This window comes from Mus caroli, chromosome 7 (genome assembly GCF_900094665.2).
Source record: "Mus caroli chromosome 7, CAROLI_EIJ_v1.1, whole genome shotgun sequence".
Lineage (NCBI taxonomy): Eukaryota > Metazoa > Chordata > Mammalia > Rodentia > Muridae > Mus > Mus caroli.
Genome location: NC_034576.1, coordinates 97,010,664 through 97,028,935, shown reverse-complemented (window position 1 = coordinate 97,028,935; position 18,272 = coordinate 97,010,664). Strand labels below are relative to the sequence as shown.

The window sequence follows — 18,272 nt, the reverse complement described above, 5'->3', positions numbered from 1 at the left end:
TCTCTCTCTCTATTTCTCTCTCTCCCTCTCTCTCTTCTCTCTCTTATTCCCCCTCTCTCTTTATTTCTTTGTTTGTTTATGCAAAAGTACACTGTTGTTGTCTTCAGACACACCAGAAGAGGACATTAGATCCCATTTTAGATGGTTCTGAGACATCCTGTGGTTGCTGGAAATTGAACTCAGGATCTTTGGAAGAGCAGTCAGTACTGTTAACCACTGAGCCATCACTCCAACTCCATTATCACCTTTCAAACAACAAATATTTGTCAAACAGTTGGGAGTATAATATAATATTTTTCTAGCATAACGTAGTGGAAATGAGGTAGGCATTACTGCCATGTGAATATCCACTCAACAGTGGATCGACACTCTTAACCTCACCAACTGCTAAGCATGAAAATGTACTTTGAATTTCTTAACTATCCGTTTCTTTCTCTGAAAATAGGAGCCACCTAACGTGAACATTCATGGATTTAAATTTAGATAATTCAGGCAAATTGTGTAGTGCCTTGGTCCTATGGTAGATTGAAAATTCACTAAGTAAAGTTAGTGTGAAATTTTAATTTATTATTCTTGGTGTGTGATATTTGTATGTGGACATAGACATGCCATATGTGGTAAGAAGATAACATAGCAGAACTGGTTCCCTGCTTTCAATCCTTATGTGGATGCTGGTTGCTGAACTCTAGTCCTCAGGCTTTGTGGCTGGCACTTTTGCATGTTGTGCTATCTCTCTAGCTGCACAGTATTCCTTATGTATATAAAATCAAGTGATTGAACTGTTTTTGACTATTAATGTTATTTCTAATAGTATTGTATCATCTTTCTGATGCTTTCTAGTGTTCCCTTTGAGAAATTCACAATAATTGAGCAATTTGTGTATTTCCTGTCTCATTGAATGTTCCAGAGGAAGAAACATTTTGTAAACATCCTTTTCATGCCAGTAACCCTAAAGGGGAAATCCTGTAATTTGTTTTAAAAAGCTTTCTATTATTTCAGCACAAAATGATAAAAATCTATTTTTGTGCATTTGATGGAGATTCACAGAATCCAATTTTCCTTGCAATGGAACACTTTATTGTGCTTCCTTAATAGTATAATTTTTTTCTTCTTGATGAGGAATGTAACCCAGCAATGACAGAACAAAAGACTAACACCCATAGATGCCCAAGGCTGGAATCTGGACTAAGTAGATTTAGAAAACTGCTAGAACATAAGAAAATCAAATACAGGACAGAAGTCTGGCGTCTGTTATTTGTCCTGTGCCGTGGGGCTTGAATTAATAGTGACTGTTTTGAATTAAATTTGGCAATGGACTAGAGACATGAAGGGTCTGTTTTATTGTTTTTGTTTGTTTCTATTACTGTTATTGGGAGAAACAGAAGACATATGGATGTTCTCCTGCAGTTAAGAATCCTGAGAGAGCAAAGACCTGACACTTAAACAATGACCCAATGGTTTTTGTGGAACTGCTCTCATATTTCACTGCAGCAAGTATGAAATCATGTTTCCAGGGATTGGCAACCCCATCCCCTTTTTAATCTGTTGCACAATGGGGCAACGCTGTGTCACATATGCACAGAAATGCTTAAAAGGGGTATTTTTGCGACATACCTTAGGAAGGAATATAAATTTGTCTAGAGTAGCTTCTCAAAGGTGGCTGTGTACCAGAATGCTGAAAGAACTTTTCTACAAGTACCAATTTTTTCGGAATCACTGTGATGCATTATCAGAGTCTCCCAGGAATAAGACTGGAAAGGAGATAAAGCCAGAAGAAAGTCTAGTCCTCACAAATGAAAAAAAAACAAATTGAAAGCATGAATCTAATCAGTCCCCCAAGAAAACAAACTGCCAAGTATAATATAGCATGCTCTATGGAGAAAGGAGCATAAAACCTGGTGTAGTGCATGTCCAAAAGCAGAACATCAGCCACGTTTTTCTATATCCCAGGATTTGTATATTTCTCTTTTTTTATTATTTAATTTTTTTAACACTCTAGATTTTATTCTTCTCCTGGTTTACCCTCCAACTGTTCTACATCCCATACCTCCTCCCAGTTTCCCTGTCCCCAGGAGGATGTTCCCACACCTTCATCCCCCCTCCACCCCTCCCCAGAGTTCTAAATTCCCTGGGGCCTCCATATTTCAGACACTGGACCACCAACCAGGCAGCTGATATGAGGTCCCCCAACACATATAGAGCAGAGGACTGCCAGGTCTGGGTACAGTCAGAGAAGATGTATATTTCTTTTTAAAGAGCACATAATTCTGACTAGATTCAAAATCAAAATCAAATCCCACCAGTGATTTGATTTATTCATTTTACTTTAATCTTTTCATTGTCTTTACTACATTCTACATCTTCTTAGCTTTACATATTATCTACAGTAGAAAAAACTGTTGGTTCTGAGAGACCAGATCAACTTCATCTTGTGTTCAGGTTCCATCTTAGAAAACCTGAACTAAGGTTGAACTCAGGTCTGCACATAGCAGTAGTCTCTAGTAGTCTCTAACAAGCACCAATCAGATGGAAAGCCGGACTTACAGTTGTACCTGAAGATATTTACTTATGGAAGTTTATGGTTTGGCTCCCAGCACCAGACAATCACTTTAGAGGGCAACAAATTAACTAATACTTCCCCAATCAAATTTGTGACAAGCTGGATTCCTCCTTGCTTGTTTTCTTGCCTCTATAAATACTTACTTGAAACTGGGCTCAGGGCTTCACCCTCCATCCAGTCCTGCTGTGTCAGTGAGGATGTTGCAGTGCAGGCCCCAGATCAAGTTTGAATAAAAACCCTTGTGCGACTGCATCTAGAATGGCTCTTTGGTGGTCTTTAGGGGTTCACAAAGTGTGCATAATAATTCAAGCACTTAAAGAAAAATTTTTTTCCAGATGGAATTTTAAGTTCCTCCTGATGTCAGTCTCCTGGAGGAGATTCACTTTTCGCAGTTAGAAACAAGGCCATGTCATAGGAAATACATTGAATTAGCTTTCATTCTATTCCCAGGTAAACACTTCTTGGTTATGTAAGTTTATAATAATCATTTACTTTTTCTGTATTTCACTTCTACCAGTCTAAAATTGTCCTACAAGTCTGGATTGGAATTCCTATGAAAACTGATGAAATCACAATAAATAAAACACAATAGGTCTCAGCACTGCTGGGCTTTATCTCTCACTTGTACTTTTACTATTACTGTTATGCTGGCTATACAATGAATATTTTCTGGATGTTAGAAACCCTGGAAAAAAAGTTTGCAAGATACTCTTGGGTTAAAATACTGTGTGGGATCTAGGTTTCCACATCTGTTAAGCATACAAGGACTAGAACCAAACTGCTTCAGTGTGCTTCACTTCCTGGTCTATCTCTTAAAAGCCTAGATCCTTCTGTGTTAAGTTGTCTAATTGTGAAGTGAGTTCTACATGTATAAATTAAAATTTCTAGTGGCATTTCTCCTGATATAGAGACTATTAATGAATTATCACCTAGAAGATGTTAAGAGTACCTTGACCATAACCCACAGGTCTCTGCTTCAAATTTAAAAGCCTTTCCAGCAAGAGGGAAACCAGGTCTAGTACCAGGAACCTAGTTTAATTGCTCAATGCTAGTAAAGTTGGAGTTATTGGAAGAGAACCTCTGATGAATACTTTACTAAAATAACAGTATAATCCTTAACAGCAACATCAATGTTTGTTCTTATACCCACAGAGCAGTATAATCTTCATTCCTTGTCAAGGAAATTTCTCTTGGCCACAGAAATATAATTATGGAAAACCATACCCAAATAGAATGCACAGCTCTGGGAGCCTAGTCTCAATAGATTCATTTACAAAACACTCTCAAACCTAAGGCTCATGGAACTTTGCAGAAAAGTTGGAAAGAAAGACTGTCTTCACCAGAAGACTAGGGAGTTTTCTATGAGATCGTCTCCTGTGAATGCTATAAGCTATAACCATAAAGTCTTACCCCAGTAAGACTGTCAAACATGATCTGACAAGAACAATATCTGAACCCTACACACAGAAATATAGGCAACTACGGAATGCTAAGAGCAGGAGAAATAGTCTTGTTCAGGGACAAGCTTACCAATTGGTTATTCAATATCAAATGCTCAGCCCTGGAATAACACATAAAAATAACTTTATTCTATAAGGATAGAACAGGTTGTATTTGAATATGTATGTGTATATGTGTATATGTATGTGTGTGTATATGTATATGTACATACATATATATAAATATGTATATATACATAAACATATATGATATATATATATATGTATATATATATATATATAATTGTGGAGATGTTCCGCAGCCCTCTTGCACTGTTCTTGACAGGAGAGAGAGCTGGTCTCCCTGGAATGCTGATACAGGCTTCCAGACTCACAGGAGGAACAAGCTACAGCCAGAGACAGCAAGAACATGTAACACCAGATATTACCAGATGGTGAAAGGCAAATGTAAGGATCTTACCAACAGAAACCAAGACTACTTGGCATCATCAGAACCCAGTTCTCCCACCAGAGCAAGTCCTGGATACTCCAACACACCGGAAAAGCAAGATTTGTATTTAAAATCATATCTCATGATGCTGGTAGAGGATTTTAAGGACATTAATAACTCCCTTAAAGAAATACAGGGAGAACAGAGCTAAACAGATAGAAGTCCTTAAAGAGGAAACACAAAAACTCCTTAAAGAATTACAGAGGAATGCAGGTAAACAGGTAGAAACCCTTAAAGAAGAAACACAAAAAAAACCTTAAAGAATTACAGGAAAACAACCAAACAGGTGAAGGAATTGAACAAAACCATCCAGGATCTAAAAATGGAAGTAGAAACAATAAAGAAATCACAAAGGGAGACATACACAATTCCAAATCGCAGCACTTCATTCATTTTCAAATTGTAGCCACTGCTACTTTTTAGAGATAAACCCCTTAGGGCAAGGACAGTGGCTTTTCCTTGGCTTAGGAATTGTTGCCAGGTATTCCTCTCTGGCAAGAGCTCATTCTCTGGAAATTGATGAGGTGACTGTAAGTAATTTAGATAGAGCATTTTAAAATCCATTTAGAAGCTATTTAGGGAAGTCTGAGTCTGCAGTCAAAGTTGAAGCTGACACATCCTATGAGCTCTGAAGGGAGAGAACCACAATCAATAGACTATTGTATTAAATAAGTCCGGAACATCTTAAGTTTCCCAGAGTATTTTAATCCCATTTGCAGGAGCACGCAGGTAGATAGTACAAGATGAAGGAACTCAGACAGCCTTAGGTCAGAAAGGAACTGTGCAGCTCTTCAGCTGGAGAGATGTTTCAGCAGTTAAGAGCAGCAGCTTCTCTCACAGATGACCTGTGCTCAATTCCCAGCACCTACAGGGCAGCTCACAGCTCTCTGTAACTATAGTTCCAGTGAATACATTGACCCCCATGGGGGAAAATCCGTCTTTATGGTATGCATACATACATGCAGGATAACCACTAAAACACATAAATACACTAACAAAAATATTGTACCCAGCATCCCCCTTTTCTCTTTCCTTCCATCTTTTGTACCCTGATGTCTCTTCTCATTCTGCCATGCCTACTCCCTAACACTCACAATGTTTAGCCTGGTAAAAGCAGGGCTCATTCAGACTCAACTGGAAAATTACCTTACCTATTATAGGTTCCCAGATAGCCCCTAAGTTCTGACATATAGTTTTCAAAACTTTCTGTATATTAGAACCATCATGTACAATTTCATACAGTAGGAATTCTGTCCCCAAGAATTCATTTCATCTGGAGAAGATAACTAGGAATGCATAGTTTTATAAGAGTTTCTAGGTGAATTTAATGTGAAAGCAGGATTTAGCACTGATGTTGGTCGCTCCCTTACCCTGGTTTATAGCCTACTTCCTGTACTTTGCCTTTAGGGATTGGTGTGTTGTTGATGAACTCCCAAAACTCCTTTTGTTTCTGCCTAATGCCTAACCTGGGGCTGATAATTAATTATCAAGAATATGAAAGTATTAACTCACTCATTTATTCTTTACAACTTCTATTTTCTTTCCTTACATTCTAGCATCTAGTAGTCAATACACATAATCATTTGCTGTTATATTAATTTACAAAAAATAAAAGATACATATTACTTAAAATGGTATGGGTTTCTGAATAAAAAAAGGTTAGATAATTGTATTATAGTCACCAAAATATGATGTCATATTTTAAAGGAAAAAAAAACATACAAAGAAGAATATGTCACAAGTATATAAGTATAGGTCTATAAGCATAGAGTTATAGGCATATCCCAATGTATCTATTAAAGTCAAAAACATTCAATATTTTTACTTTACACTGTAGTGAGTAATAACACAGGCATGCTCCTGAGGCCAGACCACTTGTGCTGTGCTATTCTGCTCTATCAGGTCTATGAACTACATAAACAAATAGCCTGTATTATTACTTAACCAGCTTCTCTTTCATGCTTTGTGATATTGTACATTATTGTCAGTCATCCAGTACTAGCTGTGAATCTGGGCAGACTGTCGATTCATATCTGTCATCGCAAATATATGTCACTCACAACAAGTCTTCAGTATGCTGGTTTTATCAACACTGAATAATTTCACATTTCCATGGAATACTTTCTGGATCAAATAAATAAATAGACAAGAAAAAAACAAACAAACATGTTTCTCAGCAACCCAGGGTTCTAACTAGCTAGAATAATTATTATGAATTAAAGTGCTGTCATGTCAAAACAGCAGTTGATAGGTGTACTTTACATAGATGATATGTTTCCCACATATACTTTCTTCTTTTCCTGAAGTCTACACAGCATATTTTCACATGTGTGAGCTTTGTATCTTGTTACTGTTTCCTGGTCAGAGAATCTACATAAAATTGATTTCTTTATAAGAAAATATCAGCAACTCAATATCACATAAATGTATATTATACAACATATTTATGTATATAAAACATAGCCCATAATATAATATGCATAGTGCTTATGAACTGAGAAAAACTATATGTCTAATTTCTAAGAGAAACAACTACATTGCTCATTGTGAGACAGGATCTCAGGCACTGTGGTTGAAACTCAAGCTCTCCAGTAACTGATAATCCTGGTTGTTCTACCCTTTCCTCCCAAGTCCTGAGATTGGTGACATCTTTTGTCATGTAGAACTAGGGAAATAAGAAACAGACACATATTATTTATGTAATGTATGTATCATTTGTTTCAACAATGATTTAAGTTTAATGCTCCGAAGCTGTTATTTTATAAAATACCCCTTTATAGCTTTCATTCTTTGTACATCAAAAATATTCACTAAGCTGACTCTTGTCATTTCTTATTGTTTTCTTTAAATTATCTCATGCTGCCTATTAAAAAATCTACCAATAAATCTCTCTTCTAGACATGACTAAAAACAAAATCTATATTGTGACATTATTTTTAGTTATATATTTTTTGTCTCTTGTAGGACAAAATAATTATCTGTGGAGGAACGCAACCAAAGCAGTTCGGACTTTTTACTTAATTGTATGTTTTCTTTATTTTTTCCAAGCCTAACTATAACCAGCTTTATTAAAGATACTTTTCACAAAAAATCATGGTACTTCAGGCAGGACATGGGCAGACAATCAACAATGTATAAGAACTTCCAAATTCCCTTCTTGTATAGACTACCAAAATCAGAAAGCCACTATAAAACTCAATGGAGTCTTCATTCAATGCTTTGAAAAGGGGGAAGTAACTTAGAGTGAGGGTTGACATCTCACATTAAGGATGTTGTTTAGCAACTTTTCACAAGCCAACCGTGACTTTCAGGAAACGAGCATGGCAGAACTATCAATCTGAAGATCCACAATGTTTTATAAAAGGAACCAGTGCTCTTCTGAGAACACGTGAGAAGTCACTGCAAAGTCCACATCGCCCAATAGACTGGAATACTCATTTGGGGGGCCAGGTTCCAACAAGTCTCTGGTTTTTAAGGGAAATAAGTCTATGTTGATAGTACAGGGGGAAGAGGATATGAAAATGAATTTAGAGTTTTCCCAGACCACAAGGCATGGTTGTACCTTGGTGGCCACCTAGGTCAAGACCAGGATATCTCTCCTGGGAACCAACAGGAGCCTTTCAAAATTATCAGGGAAAGAGGTTTTCTGTCCTCAATCCAGCTTGGGAGAGATTTTGTTACTGACACATGATCCAGTAATAAAGTGTTCTGTGTGCTAACAATATAGAAAAAAAAGAAAGAAAGAAAGAAAGAAAGAAAGAAAGAAAGAAAGAGAAGAGAAAAAAAAGTAAAACATAATTCTGCATTTTTATAAAACTTGATAAAAAATAGTATTTCAAACTGTACAGTCACCAGAAGTACACAGTTATCAAAAATGTACACAGGTCACTTGGCATCTCCAGCACTTTCAGCTTTCTGTGCCTGGTCTGTTTTGGCATCTCCATTTTCTGCAGGATTATTCCCATCCTTACCAGCGTTGGCTTTCCCCTTCTTCCCCTTGGTTACCTTCTCTCTCTTCTTCGCAGGGGCCCTTGTAGGTTTGGGCTCTGGCTTTGGAGGAGCAGGTTTAGCAGACAACCTTGCAGATCTTCTCTGTGGCTCATCCTTCATCTTGGTTTTGTCTCCTTTAGCATCCCCTTCAGCCTCTCTTTTGATCATGGTGGCTGCAGGGGATGTTGTTGCTGAACACAGCATGTAGGTTTGGTCCGTTCAGGGGTCGTCTTTGCTACTTCTTCCCAATTCTATGTTTTAATTTCTAGAAAATCCCAGTGCAGGGTTTCTCCATTTACTTGCTTTGTAACCTCATTTTAATAAATTAATTGCTCTATGACACAAGAGTTTTCATCACTCACAATAATTTTATATAAAGAACACTGTCTAGCATCTTAATGTCAGTCATGTTTATGTTGTTGGTCAGACTGTGCTGATGAGTTAATAGAAATTTGATAAATCCACTGACAGAAAATAGTGTTAGAAGGGAAACTCCCCACTAGTATTTGGAGGACTTTCATTAGAGTCAGGTTATGGAAAAACCACTTCATTCTATTGCAGTATAAACATTGGCCTCCATCTGTGCACTACAACACTACCATGCCATTAAAGTGAGTGTTGCAAGGTATTTTAGCATGAAAACATAGGCAACAACATCATTGTCAAGCTGTACTTGATGTAAATGCTTGCTAATACTCCCATATAGCCAGGATACATCAAAGAATATATTTAAAACCATGTGTGGAACTAATTAACTATATTTGTTAGGGAACTAATGCTATGATAAAACACAATGACCAAAAGCAACATGGTGAAAAAAAAAGTTTAATTCACTCAAATGGCCATCCATCATCAGCTCATCATCAAAAGCAGTTAAGGATGAAATCTCAAGCAGGACAAGATGCTGGACCAGGCAGAAATTGATGCAGAGTCCATGAAGGAGTGCTGGTTACTGGCTTTTTCCTTATGGCTTACTCAGCTTACTTTCTTATAGACACCAGGACCATCTGTCTCAGGATTGAAAATTTCTATCAATTACTACTTAAAAACAAACAAACTCATTTATAGGCCTACTTACAGACTTTTATTTTTTATAATTATACTACTTTTTTATTCTTTTTATTTTATGTTTATTGGTTTTTGAATGAATATGTATGTCTGTGTGAGGGTGTCTGAAGCCCTAAAACTGGAGTTACAGACAGGTATGAACTACCATGTGGGTGCTGGGCATTGATCCTGAGTCCTCTATAACAATAGCTAGTGATCTTACCTGCTGAACTCTCTCTTCACCCCACAGACTTTTCTTATGGAGGCATTTTCTGAATTGAGATTCCCTCTATTCACATGACTCTAGGTTATATCATGATGACTTAAAACAAGCAACCATGACTGAGCCCTTGTCAACTTGGCAGCAAACACACTTTTCAATCAGAATGTTGACATTCTTATTTGTCCCAAAGATGACACATTAACATTATATTGCAATTAAAGGATAAATAATTTAATCCTGCAGTCTTTCTTTGCAAATTCAAACACGTTCAAATTCAGACTTTTAAAATCTGATTTTCTTAAAAGTCCAAAAATATATTTAAAATTTCAAAGTCTCTCCTATAAAAATTTCCTGTAAAATCTAAATAAGATAAATGTCTTCTTACTTAGAGAAGAACAAACCAGGCCACTCTCTCATTCTGAACAGAACAAAACTAAACTCGAGTATAAGTAACTCAGTTTCTAACGTTTGAGATCACCCAACATCTCCTGGGATCCTCCAAAGGCTTGGATCATTTTCTGCTCCCATCCTCTGTAACACATACAACTGACTCCACTTTAAGATGGCTCCTGTCCTTGGTAGTCTTTCCACTGTACTGACACCTACAAATGGTAGGATCTCCACTGCAACTGGGCTTCGATTTCACCAATAGCCTCCCCTAGGTTCTCTTTTTGGTACCAAGCCTCAAAATTTCCCCCAAACCCCTTCCTTCCTGGGGCTTCAACTGTTACCAACGGTGAACCTTTACCAATGGCCTTGCACAGTGCCAAGCCCAGGTGTTCCCATTACCCTTCCATGCCTTAGAAACTAGTAAACCTGGGAAACTCTTAAAAATGACTAAGCTCAGCTGCTGGTATGAGTTACAGTTTGGTCACATCTGGAATATAGATAGGTTCTCCATGTTGAGCCTGGAGAAACACTTCCCAGAAGATTTTACTTCAATGATACTGGTATATTCTTAAGCACTGCTAATTTTTCAGCTTCAGTGACCAACATCAAATATCCCAGCAAAAGAAAGGTTTCACTTTAATGGTTCTGATAACTTAATAATCACAGACATTTTCTTTAGTACCAGCTAACCAGAATCCCAGATTCTTATTCCAAAACAGGCATTGGTACTGATAAAGTCCTAAAAAGACTCTCAAACTTGCCTCTGGATCTTCATGAGCCAGGCCTACATTGTCTGCAGTTATGTCAATAATCTTATCTTCTATGCTTCCATAGAAGAGCATATGAAAATTTGAATACTCAGTGGCATTTCCATTCCAAAATTTCAAAATCTTCAATAATCCTTCCAACAACAGTATGGTCAGGTCTATTTTAGCAATATCCCACTACCCTGCTACCGATTTCTAACTTAGAGTTACTATTACTATGATGAAACACAATGGCCAAAAGCAACTTGAAGAGGACAGGGTTTATGTTCCTCGCACTTCCACTTAACATTCATCATCAAAAGCAGTGAGGGCAGGAGCTTGGAGTCGGAGGATAATGCAGAAGAATTATAGAAATGCTGCTTACTGGCTTTACTTACCAAACCCGGTTGATTTCTTCCAATCAATCACTAATTAAGAAAATGAACTGTGTGTCCAAATACAGTGACTTTCGATGGAGATGGTTTCTCAATTGATGTTGCCTTCTTTTGAATGACTGTAGCTAGCTTCTGTGAAGTTGATGTAAAGCTAGCAAACACATTAATCATTCACTCAGTGTCTATTGGATGGCTGTAAGTATTCACATTATGTACTCAGATACAATAAATACCACACACAGAAAAATTAAATGCATTCCCTATTAAAGTGTTTTTCAACTTTCTATAGGACAATAAGTATGTCTATAAATTGAGGGATCAAAATGAATAAAATTAGGAATATGATCACAAAATGATTGATGTGAATATTTACAAGAAGGAGTAGTTTAGGCTAGTAAACAAAAACAGGAAAAAATGCTAAAGTGAAATCCCTTCACTCAATCACAAATTAAAATTAGGAAACATTTAACTGTAATATTTGGAAAATATTGTATGCCTTTTTGATGTCTAATAAGCCTCTTTCACTCAAAAATATTTACATTGAAGAACTTTTGTGCCTTATTACTGTTGCTGTAATCAGACATAATGACCAAGGCAATTCTTATAAAAGAAATTATTATTTTGGAGCTCACACTTCCAGAAGGTGATAGAATCCATGGGTAAAATCAAATAGCCTTGGTGGTGGAGCAGTTTTGAAATGTGAAGCCTGGATTACCTTAGAGTCCCCAAACTGTTGAATAAATCAGAGCCATAGGATTCCTACCAAGAAGAGCTGAGATGAGTGTTGAACCAGCCCAAATAGCTGAGAAGTGTTGCAATCAGCAATCCTGGATGGGAAGATTATTTGATGTCTAATAAGCCTCTTTCATTCCAAAATATTTACATCGAAGAACCTTTGTATCTTGTTACTGTTCTATTACTTTAATCAGACATACTGATTACAGACTTTGAAACCTCGAAGTTTACTTCTAGTTGACTCCCCACAACCTGGCCACATGTATTCCCAAAAGACCACCCTTCTTCCAGTTCTTATCAAAAATATCCACATGCCGGTGAGTAAGAACTCAAGAATATAAACCTATGGGGCCATTCTCATTGACACAACTATATCCAATTCTCTGGTTCCCATCGGCTTGTAGCCATATCATGATGCAAAAAGTACCTAATCCAACTTCAATGATCCACATAATCTTACACAGTGTCAATGCTGTTTAGTAGTCCAAAGTACAAAAATCTTTTCTGAGACTCATAGCAACCCATTATATGTACCTCCCCTGTAAAATAAAAATCAAGAAGCAGATCACAGACTTCTGACATACAATGGAACCAATTATGCATTACCATTCCAAAAGGAAGGAACAGGAGCATAGTGAGGAAATACTGGATCAAAGTGAGACTGAAAATCAGCAGGGCAAACACCAGATATTCTGTCTGTATCTTATGCAAAGGCCTTAAATGAGTCTTCCCTTCCAGGTTTGCTGATTGCAAAACTTCTCAGCCTCTTGGGCAGGTTCAATACTCATCTCGGCTCTCCATGGCAGGAATCCTATATCTGATATCTTCAACAGTTTTGGATCTGTCTCCAAGGTAATCCAGGCTTCACCTTGGGACCTTTATGCAATAGTTTACCCAGGCCTTTATGCAGTTACTCCCTGGCTAAATACTTAGCTGTGGTGGCTTTCCTTAACAGAAGAGAACTATTCCATAATCCCTTTTTCTATAGCCTTACTGACTCCAAATCCAGAATGATGTGATCAAGTTGCCATGATCTTCTGCTTTGTGGGGCTAGAAACTGGCTCCTTCCTTGAATTAGAATTGCATAATCTTTCCATTGTTGTTTAGACCTAGATCATAGTAACACCCCAATCCTTGGTACCAAGTTCTTTCTCAGTTACTGTTCTATTACTGTGAAGAGACACCATGACCAAAAGCAAGTTGGGGAGAACAGGGATTATTTTCCTTGTACTTTCACACCATTGATCCTCATTTAAGGAAGTTAAAGAAAGAACATAGCATGGCAGGATCCTGGTGGCAGGAGTGATATAGAGGTCATGGAAGGATGCTTCTTTCTGGCTTGGTTATCATAGCTTATTTAACCTGATTTTGTTTCTTTTCTTCTTAATTTTGAAAAAATTTTTGAGTTATTCACCTTATATCCTGCTCAATGACCCCCTCCTATTAACGCCCCCCTTCAAATTGTTCCCACATCTTCCAGCTCCTTCTCTGCATGCGAAGGGGCTCTCCTGGGTATCCCCTGTCCCGGACACATCAACTCTGTGAGGCTAGGTGCTACCTCTCCCACTGAGGCCAGCCAAGGCAACCCCGCTAGAAGAACATATCCCATGTACATCCAGCAGCTTTTGAGATAGCCCCTGCTCCAGTTGTTCAGGATCCACCAAGCTCTACATTTGCTTTTATGTGCTGGATAGAGAGGAGGCGTCAGGTCCAGCCTGTGTATGTTTTTTGTTGGTTGTTCAGTCTCTGAGAGTCCCAAGGATCTATGCTAATTGATGCTGTTGGTCTTCCTATAAAATTCCTATCCCCTTGGGGGTTGTAATTCTTCCTCCTCTTCCATAAGAGTCCCCAGGCTCCATTCACTGTGTTACCCTGCTTTCCTATAGAACCAAGTACCACCAGTCCCAAGTGATACCACAGATAGTGAGCTGGGCTCTCATAACATTAAAAAAAAAATGCCAAAGACACTTGCCCATGGGCTAATCAGGTAGAGGGATTCCCTAAGCAGCTGAGGATCCTACCTTTTGGATGTGTCAATTTGACACAAAAGGCAGCAGCTCACACTGCCTTTAAGAATTTAGAGTGTCAAGGGGCACAAAACAAAGAATGAAAGGAAAATACAATGACACAAATGTACCACTGATATCACAGGGAAACTACACTGACAGATCCTTATGAAATGCACCCAAAAATTCACTTAGAAGGAGAGGAATTGAATTCATCTTTGTGAGAAAATGTAATACAGACAGAAGGAAGATTCTCTAGATAGTGGTAAAGAAGGGTCCCAGCTCATTGATAGAGTGTAAGAGATCTTGTAGTTTTCAGATGTGAACAGAACTAACTTCTAAAACACAGGAGACACATACACTGAAACTGGCAGAACTGATATGGATTTGAATATGAATATGATCAAGTACTAAGAATGAAGACGAGACAAGATGAATATTAAGTCTATGTCATAATTTAATGTCAACAGGCCCTTAAGCTGTAGGTTCATAGCCATATAATTTAACATGTGCAGCACTCTGCTGATTCAAAGTCATATGTTCAGAAATGGCGTAATGGAAAAGCCTATAATTTAAGAAGGTGAGGATTCATGGGCAGAAACATGTGCTCATGGTCAGAGGAGAACAAGGGCCCTCACTTGTTCTAGTATAGTTAGTAAAGGATCTGCATGGGCTGGAGAGTATTCGATTTTTATATTAAAGGATTAATAGCCCATTCTGGACTTTATGGAGACTGGACAGAACAACGGACAAAATGCCTGTCAGAGTCACCAAGGATTGTGATAACAGGGTATAAGTTTGATTTTTAAAAGACCCAAACTCAGAGAGATAATCATGCTAGAGGTATGATAAATGCTCTAGGAATAAAATCTATATTTATATGTCACCTCTAATTAGTTTGTCCTTGGTCAGTATATAGAGTATCAAGAAGAGGAGGGTCAATAGTATTCACAAATATCTATTACAATTTCCACAAATCGGAGCCATAATATGAATAGATCTCTTTTTGTTGTGTTTTTGATTTGTTTGTTTGTTTGTTTGCTTTGAGTTTTTGAGACAGGGTTTCTCTGTATAGCCCTGGCCATCCTGGAACTAACTCTGTAGACCAGGCTGGCCTCCAACTCAGAAATTCACCTGCCTCTGCCTCCCAAGTGCTGGGATTAAAAGCTTGTGCCACCATGACTGCCACAAATAGCTCTTGAAGATCTACTAAGCTGAGTGAATCATACAAATACATACACAAATCAAGTGGTTGTAATTCTTTCTTTCAGTCACCTTAGAAGAGACTTTGACCAAGTCATAATCCACTTTCAAATTCCTAAGTCTGACTTTATTTAACTGGGAAGCATTTTGTTGATAACCTGTTAATTTAGATTTTTCTTAAGGTGCTGAGGGATAAATTTAAGAATGCGCCATCCTCAGAGAACAGGATGAGTTGTTCTTCTCAGCCTAGGATTTGTCCAGTTAAGTCTTAAGTTCCATAACTGGCCTATTACGTTAATGCTTTCTTGAGTCTTTCTAAAGTTTCTTGGATGTTCAAAACATACTGAAGGGGCAGAGGAAGGCATTGCTATGAGTCTTTTCATACAGTGAGATGCAGGGCCTGCCTCTCTATGTCATGGTGCATTTAATATATCTTTAGGCTATCTCAAGAGACAGTTAGCAAGAGTCTTACACGATGATATAACATCCTTGTCAATAAAGCTTAAACTTTACTGACACACATCCCAATTTAATCTTGTTCTCTTTTACTGGAGAGAATTAGATTTTTTTCCCTCTTGGCAAAAGCAATATCCCTCAAGATATATTTTTTACCCAGGAGATAAATAGAAAAAATAAAAAAAAATATTATCAGATATGCCTCATAATCTTCTTTCATATAAAACAATTCATAAATGGAAATAAAATATAAACTATATAACTCTTTAGAATGTAATAAAACAAAAGGCATGCAGGAAAAACCGTCTCTGGAACTCTAATGAGTATGAGGGTTTTTACTACCTAATGTTGATTTAATAACACAGAAGATGTAATTCTTTTTCTATTGAAGAATATAAAAGGACAATTTATATGAATACTTCACTGGCAGGGAAGATAGACATTGTGATTCACCAGTGTGAGTGGGAGGAGCCTCAGTGCCTGCTGATGGTGACAAAACTCAGTTGTTTTCCTGAATATGAACAAACTGTGTTCATTGCTGCTTTCCTGTGTTATAAATAAGCACCAGACCACTGGTGAGTGATGGGCTTAGCCTACTGGAACTTTAACATTGATGAGTCTCATAAAATATCACCCAAATCTCACGAGTGGATTTTATTTGTTATTTATGTATTGATTTTTTTGAGGACACAATGATTTAGGACAGGAGTGGGTCATTGTGATTATTATCACAACTTTAAATATTTCAAAATTGCTGGCAAAAGGTAAGGATAAGAAAGTAACCTGTCTTTAGTAAAAAAAAGACTAGCCTCCCATATGTATGTATGTATGTATGTATGTATGTATGTATGTATGTATGAATCTATGTATCTATGTATCTATGTATCTATCTATCTATCTATCTATCTATCTATCTATCTATCTATCTATCTATCTATGATATGTATCTAAATTATTCCAGATGGTAGAGGATAGGGTTTTAACCTTTCTTCAACATCATTAGATTCCCAGACTCACACTTAGACACACTATGTATGTTTACAATGTCTGTCTTCAATGAAAGCTCAAATTGAAGGATGTTATAAACTATGAACATTAAGCTTGTGACCCACAGTCAGTTATCAGTATTAGGCCTTACTTAGTAACAATATTGCAATATAACAATAGACAGCTATTATATTTCAATAGCATTGGTCTTTCATCTATGAAATATTTAGGATATCAGGTAAGACCTCATTTCATGGTAGTAGGTGAATATAAAAGATGACTTCAAAAGGCAGTATGTATTTATTGTTGAAATAAGGAGCAACCTATCTGAGGAAATTATATTATACTATTCATGGTTGAGGAAATAAGTAAGTGATACTATGAAATCAGACAGTCTATATTATTCTACATATGAGCTAGCATGACAATTGTAGAAAGATCTCCTTCATTCACCTGACTGCCCACAGGAACACCTTTCTACATCCCATTTGAAGCAAAGCTCAATCAATATAGTTCTCCTCTGTTTGTTTAATGTGTACTATTGATTTATTTGTTATTATTTGCTTACTATCTGTTTTCTGTGGTGGTTTAGCAGAATAAAATTATATTATCATTCTTGCTCACAGCAATATGCAGAGTCCTCCAGAGTCAGATGTGATGATTACACTATTTCCCTAGTTTCTTAGGAGGCTGAGACACGAGGATCCTGAAATTGAAGGCAGCCTGGGCAAAATCAGTAGACGCTATCTCAAACGAGTAATTAGCTGTCTAGCTAGTAATTAACTAAACTGTTACTTAAAAGTAGACGAGTGCATGAATGAATGAATAAAAATAAATAAATAAATAAATAAATAAATAAAATTTCTAGGAATTCAACAAGTATTTAATAAAATTATCAAGGATTATAGGGTAAAAATTACAAGAAAATAAAAGAAGTTAAGTCTTGATGAAAGTATTTGTTTTTGCCTCTTAGGAAGAACATGTTTGAAGGAAAATAAAGTTTGGCTACATTACATAATTTGGCAGGTAGTGATGGATAGAGGAAAATTTTGTAAAAATATAGAAAATTCACCTTCATTGCTAGGTGAGATTTTTGGAAAGTGTCTCTTGTGCTTCCGTGTATCTTTATGTATCTCTGTAATGGAAGCTTCCACACTTCTTTGACTTCTCTCCTAAATGTAATATATATATATATATATACATATATACACATATTATATATATGCATTATATATATATACATACATATATACATATATATATGTGTGTGTGTATGTCATTTTATTTATGTACACACTATAATAATAATAATTCAAACTTATAAGAGGGAGTGGTGGGTGTGGGTGTGGGAGTGGCTGATAAATTTAAAATTGCTTTGTTAGCAGATCTGAAGGAACATATGATTCTCCACAGTTGCATAAAATTCCAAGCCAGGTGGGTATATTTCTGTGAGCTGCTGGACAGAAGTTATTCTGGTCCATTTCTTCTAAATAACCCAGATCAAATTGTTTCCATACTCTGCTTTTACTCAAGTAATTTTTATGACTTTCTAAATCTTTTCATTTTCCTGCCACAGTCCTGAGA

At 36.9% G+C, this 18,272-nt stretch overlaps 1 pseudogene across 1 annotated transcript; it reads right to left on the bottom strand.

The window, feature by feature from the left end:
• Positions 1 to 8,295: 8,295 nt before the first annotated feature.
• LOC110298993 lies at positions 8,296 to 8,724 on the bottom strand (annotated as a pseudogene). Its single transcript, XR_002378421.1, has one exon. The product of XR_002378421.1 is annotated as a non-histone chromosomal protein HMG-17 pseudogene (transcript).
• Between the last annotated feature and the right edge of the window lie 9,548 nt (positions 8,725 to 18,272).